Source organism: Conger conger, chromosome 6, assembly GCF_963514075.1.
Source record: "Conger conger chromosome 6, fConCon1.1, whole genome shotgun sequence".
NCBI lineage: Eukaryota > Metazoa > Chordata > Actinopteri > Anguilliformes > Congridae > Conger > Conger conger.
Window position 1 is genome coordinate 41,784,824 of NC_083765.1, and position 7,201 is coordinate 41,792,024.

Here is a 7,201-nt window from a genome sequence, read left to right on the forward strand (position 1 = left end):
CAGTCTGCATATACAGTATTTCTGTGTGAAACTGGCCAGACCTTGATTTATATCCTTCAGATGAAAAGCAAGCACTTAAATGTTCCTGTTTCCTACCATGATATCCCGTTAGCTTCTGCCTACATATGGATGTAATATGACTTTGACAACTTTCACACAGTCCTTGAGTGGAGACATGTTCTGAAAAATGTTCCTCTACGATGTCGCAATCTCATTATTCAACTCTTAGGACAGGTGCACACTTATTTATTATTACACAGGGAAAAAAAGATGAACTGTATTCCATACGCACAGAATGATATCTAAGTATATATGAGAATAGGTCTTAAAGAGCTTTTTTGTCTATAAAAGTACAGCCCAGGTCATGCACTACAGCAGACCCATGGTGCTGAAACCCATTATTAAAGCTTTCTGGGAACCATTTTCTGTGTGTTATTAGGCACTGGCTTAAGAGGCAGTGACAGTCTGTGGTATAGTGTGGGGGCCTAGTGACGCACGTTAAGTCATCTGAACCACACATAAACTCAAAGCTTTGAGCATTTCAGCAGGGAGAAACAGGGTTTGCTGAAGACATCATTAATCTGCAGCTGTGGATTTCTTGCTGATGGACTTGTTTTTTTGTTGTTGCTTTGTTGCTTTGAAGATTTTTATGTTCAGATCCATACAGAATATCTGCAGACAGAGTGAATCTCAGTGACTGGTTTGTAGTTCTGACTGATTGCAGACTGTTTGCACATTCCATTGACCACAGCTATATGATAACAAGGTCCCCATTAAATATAAACACATGCACTTTGTCCTTAATATGAGGGAAAGTGAAAGCTAGTAATGCATTTTTTTTTTCTTTCTCCAACAATTATTAATTTCAGGAATTATTTGTTCATTATTTCAGGAATTGCTTCAGTCATCATATTGTGAAAATACTGTGAAATGTAACACTTATGCTTGTTTTCTTTAGTGCTGTGTGTTCAGATTCTGGAGATAAAGACAGGACGCATTGCATTTATCATAGACACACAAATGTGGAAATGCCTGGAAGCAGTCTCTGTGACTTTGACCGCACTTAGTTTGGAACTATAAAATACAGCAGTAAAAAGGCTGTTTGGGAAAAGCTCTCATGATGCTACCTCACTACAAAATGGGAATCTAACCCCAAAATGAAACCCATTACAGAGTACCACACAGTTATTTAGCTGATGCTCCAAAGTGTCTTACAGCTCATTTCACTAAGCAGGGGCCAATCCCCCTGGAGCAATGTAGGGTCAAAAAGGGCCTTGCACAAGGGCCCAACAGCTGCACTGACTACACTGGGACATGGATCACCAACATTCCAGCCCCTAGACAAGCACCTACACTACGGTTGCCCCCATGTCCCAATTCCCCAAAAGTGTGGAAAGGTTTAGCTCAGTGCAGGCTGTGTTGAGGTCCTGTGTTGAACTGTTGGCTGCCTGAGGAAGCCAGTTAAAGAATAAGCCTGAAAGTACTGTAGAGCAAAAGGCCATAGCTGTCTGTCTTCTCAGCACTTTTTTGTTAAGCACCTTGGCCTGGCTCGAATTGACCTTGCAACCCCTCGGTTCCACAACAAAGTGCCTCTGAACAAGGTTAAAACCGCCACTTACACTTCTGATACACACGGCTAGACCTACATGCATATATGTCAAACCTTTCAACAAATCATAATGAATTGCTCTCTAATGGGAATGTACATTTTGACTTGCGCGAACAGGACTCGGCATTGTGTTTTTTGGAGGTTTAATTAGCTGGAGTATGTCTTTTACAAAGCAAGAGCACTTCTTTTATTTAGCTTGGCACAGATTTTGCGAGCGGTTTTCATAGAGGGAAGTGGTGGCCTTTCATCTCATTGTTGTTTAAAGTGAGGCAGATACTCAACTCTGATAAAGAAGACTTTATGAGAACAAATCCTGAGTGCACACAATTTATCCCAAACAAAGAGAGATGTGCATCCTCTTCTAAAAGGGAAAACAGCCTGTCTGGCAGAAAAAATATAACACTTGAAAGTTTGTTTTGTAAATGTTTCGTTTGCCTTTGCGAAAACGTAAGGGATTCTTTTGAATGGTCTTGAGGGAAGGAAGTCGTGAGGAACGTGGTATCTGCGAAAGGCTCGTCTACGACCAGAGAAACAATGACATAGGGATAGCCGGAAAAAGTGGCAATATATCAGCGTGATTTGTTTAAAGACACCGCCTTTTAAATAAGTCAAGCGTGTGAAGAGTCATACGCAAAGTCATAAGTCATACGCAAATAAAGTGGTGTTACGTGACCGCGTGGACGTGTTTTTGCGATAAAACATCTTATTACAAATAATGCCGTCACCTCTGTGTGCTTTGTGGAGTGATATATTAACGCATGTCATTCAAAGCGGTAGCATCTACAGCTGATGGCCAGCGGACAGGATATCCTGTTTGAAACCTGAGTGTAACCTGCAGTACACACCCTGTGACTGTTTACATGAAGCGCTGATATGACAACTATGCCATATTTTCCCATGAGACTCTTGTGTCATTGCGCACGTGTAATGTCAAAGCAAATCAATTCAGTTGTTTTTGTATATATCTGTCACAAAGACGCTTGACAGAAAAACTGATTTGCCAGAACATAATTGGGCAAAAGCCAGGCTCGGACTCCCAAAAAGCAAGCAAGTGTGGTAAAAGAAGGGGGAACAGAGGGGGGCCGTATCCTCCACCGGCCAGACAGGAGCTGGAATGAATGGTAACAGAAATGTAATTAGGGATCAATCACAGTAAAACATTGAATGGTATAGCAGGTTGAGCAGGTATAATGTGAGTGTATTGCTGCATTTAAATCATTTTCAAGAGAAAGAATGACAGAGAAAAATGTATCTCACCTTTATTGGGTCATTATAGAGAATCATACAAAGGTGAAAATAAACCTTTCACACCACACATAATCATCATGTATATACTGTACATATATCTTTGTCCATGTTTGAGTGTGTTGCTGGATGCTTGGGCAATACTGAACAGTGTATTCCTGCTACTGAAGAATTGTGAGTTTTGACAAGGAAACAGAAAGAGAGAACTAGTGACTGTGTCTGTGTAAGAGGGGGTATTTCAGTTGAAAGGCTATTTGAGTTGAGATTCCTCCCCTGGTAACATGCACAGCAATATTCTCAGGCTGTATTTTAATTCAGTCTTTAAAACTTAAAAACAAACAGAAGAACCACTAAGCCACTAAGCCCATGAAGAGGATCTCGGTGGCCTAGATCTGGGTATGGAAACGGGCGCTCCCTCGTGTGGCTTCTGGTCAAGGCTGTGCCGAACTGCAGTTTCGCCTGAGGTGGTTCTTGCGGTGCCTCTCATCCGTGGTAATGAAACGTTCCCACATTTATGTGGGTCCCCACTGCATGTGTTTGGAGCAATATGTAGTGGAACAAACATGTTTAATTGCCAACTGAACACAAGCTTAAAACAATTTACATGCCCCTGCGGATGCTCCACTAGTCCCTCCTGAACTTGGTTTTCTCATATGCAGTACGTAAAGGAATAACTCAGTGATGTCAAAGTTTAACTTATTTTAGAAATACCGTACAGAATCTCTCATAAGAAGTGGGGTTTAAGATTAGAAAAAATGTTCACATGCACATTATCGTTTATATATTTTCTTGCCACTGTTATCACTACCCATATATTGCATACACTCACTGAGCACTTTATTTGGTATTTATAACTTTTTTTTTTTTTTTACTTATTGGTCTTCTGCTGCTGTAGCCTATCCACTTAGGTTTGACACATTCTATGCTGAGAGATGCTCTTCTGCATACCACTGTTGTAATGTGTGGTCATTTGCGTTACTCTCCCCTTCCATCAATCATTCCATGCTCAAAGTCACTTAGATCACATTTCTTCCTCATTCTGACATTTGATCTGAAAAACAGCTGAACCTCTTGACCATGTTTGCATGCTTTTATGCATTTAGTTGCTGTCACATGATTGGCTGATAAAATATTTGCATTGACATATATATAGGTCTACCTAATAAATTGCTGAGAGTATTTACACAACTGAATGCAAAAATGTATGTAAAAAAAATATGATTTTCAAACAGATTTGAGTGATTCACAAAATCCAAAAATAATTCAAAGGCAGAAAACGGACCCGCTTTGGGAGTTGGTAAATTAGTCTCTTCATTTAAAAGTTTTCTCTGCCTGTGTACAGCTCAGATCAAGCCCTTGTTCCCGCGTTGGAAACAGCGATAGCCAGATTAAACAGCACGCAGCTGAAAATAAACAGCGGTAATGAGCAGATGCACACAGAGAGGGATGCAGCTGTCCGTCAGAGTGCAGGCTTGGGCTGGGGAAGGGGCCGGTCCACGTGTGGTTATTAATGGGAGTGAAGGAGAATGGCCTCAGGGAAAACACCGGTCCCATAAGTGCACTAAAACTGGTGCCCGTGCATTCTATTGAAATTACCTGTAATGCGTTTAGTTCTTTAGTTTTTGTTGCAAAGTAAGCAAGCTCTCGCTATGATTTTTCTGATTCTTAATGCTAATCTTTTGAAGAGTAGTTTGTTTTTTTCACTGTGTTATTTTCAAAATTCAAAGTCAATGTTCTTGAACTCCCAATACTTTAAATTACCAGTTGTGATTGTCCCAGATGGGTGGCTGTCTCATAGCTGTTAAACAGCGGAACCCATCATTTCATGAAAGATGCACAAGAGTTCATTCAAGAGTTTGAGCGCTATGCCTTTAAATACAGATGCCATGTTTGGACTAAAAGCCAATTTTTAAAAGTAGACGAAAGTTTGATAGCTCAAGAAACTGAGTATTTTATTAATCTGCAGATGAATGATTCCAAGTCTATTTTAGTCTGCCAAGAGTACTTAATGTGATGGTTATGCTTCTGGATAATGGTAGAGTTGCAGTTTTCCAACAAAAATTAAACACTCTTTTCACAGTACTTTTTAACTGTCTATGCTATATTTGGCCAAGTTGCAATATCCAATTTGATTACATTAGTGCTCCATTGGCTAATTTAGCTAGAAGTGACCTCTGTTCTGTAGCATCCAATTGGTTAATTTAGCTAGAAGTGACCTCTCTTCGTAGCATCCCATTGGCTAATTTAGCAAGAAGTGACATTCGTTCTGTAGCATCCCATTGGCTAATTTAGCTATAAGTGACCTCTGTTCTGTAGCATCCCATTGGCTAATTTAGCCAGAAGTAACCTCTGTTCTGTAGCATCCCATTGGCTAATTTAGCAAGAAGTAACATCCGTTCTGTAGCATCCCATTGGCTAATTTAGCTATAAGTGACCTCTGTCCTGGAGCATCCCATTGGCTAATTTAGCTAGAAGTGACCTCGGTTCTGTAGCATCCCATTGGCTAATTTAGCAAGAAGTGACATCTGTTCTGTAGCATCCCATTGGCTAATTTAGCTATAAGTGACCTCTGTCCTGGAGCATCCCATTGGCTAATTTAGCAAGAAGTGACATCCGTTCTGTAGCATCCCATTGGCTAATTTAGCTAGAAGTGACCTCTGTTCTGTAGCATCCAATTGGCTAATTTAGCTAGAAGTGATCTTGTTTCTGTAGCATCCCATTGGCTAATTTAGCGAGAAGTGACCTCTGTTCTGTAGCATCCCATTGGCTGATTTATCCAGTTATCTATGTGGCTGCAGCAGGGAAATGGCTCAAGGAGAACTCACAATGGAAGAGCAGGATGGAAAATAGAGCCGCGATGATAGGCACTCGATGTGAGCTCCTGCCAAAGTCTGGGGTCGATATCTGAAACAAAGATATCGCTTTACACGGACACGCACCGCTGAGAACACCGAGGGAAGAAGAAATCGGATGACTGCTGCTGACACTGTTTTAGGGCTGCCAACAGTCCAGCGTCAGCCGAGCAATGACAACCCACACTTCTGCCAAAATCGCTGTTTGCAGAAGTGGAGGACATCAATTTAACTCTCGTTCAGTTTAGCACGGAGATCATCAAACCACGGTCCTCGAGGGCCAGGAACTGCCGGTTTTCCACCCACCCTTTACCTTTACCTGGGAGTCAGGTGTGACGACAGTCTGGGCAATCTCTAATTGTTCAGTTAATTACCCGGGAGAAAATAAAACCAAGGTTCTTATTACAGAAACACCCTAACTGTGAAATCCTGCCCAAGACTTTGGACATAAGATAGGATGTTTGTGAAATACGGCACCAGGGCTGGATTCGGATTCGAGGGCCAGATTTGATGAACCCTGGTTTATTGGACACACACTTGGACCGCAGAATTACAGAGACATTCCATGTGTGATTTACAGGCCTACAAACAGGGCCATTCAAACCTAGGCAGTATTATGGCTATTGAAATACTGTATATAAAACTCAAGACATCTTCCACTTACCAGTTACATGGTTCCAATGGGAGCTGCTCAATGGCAAAAATTAGTAATTAGTTCAGTGAGAAGTAATTTTAGTATTTAAAAGAACAGTGAAACATAATGTACAATTCCCTAGGGAAGTCGTACAGTAGTTTTGTATGGAATCCAATGGGGAAATTAGCTTTTTGTTACCAGAGGCTTAATAAGCTACATTATCTCTGGTGTTTGTGAGCCTCTGGGGGATTGTCGATACCTGGTTACTGCTGGTTTTGTTTTCTGATAGTTAATTGACTGATTATGTCAGATTGGTCAGAGATCCACCCACCTGTTGTCTCAGGTCTAATCAGCCCCTAATTGGCAGAGTAGAAAGAGGACCAGCAAAACTGGCAGCCTGTAGCCTAGTGGCTGTGGTGCTTGATTAGGACCTGGAAGGTTTTTAAGCCCCGATGTAGCCACAGTAAGATCTGCACAGCTGTTGGGCCCTTGAGCAAGGCCCTTAACCCTGCATTGTTGCGGGTTAAGGGGATTGTCCTTGTCCTTAGTCAACTGCGAGTTGCTTGCATCAGCAAAATAACGTCTTATTATTATAGAGCTACAGGCCTCTACAGCCAGGCTTGAGAATCAGTCATACCAAAAGTCATGAACAACAATGTAGCTGAAATAATTTTTTATAATTTTCAGGGAACAGAACACAGTTCCAACTCCTACACTGTTCCGCGTATTTTCATATAGAATTGCACAGGAGATGCTCTCACTCGCAATCAAATGTCTTCACAAAATGCATCTCTTATCTCCATCATCTGTAGAACTCTGAAAAGAAAGCAACACGAGCGCACTCCAAATATTAGCAGGAAC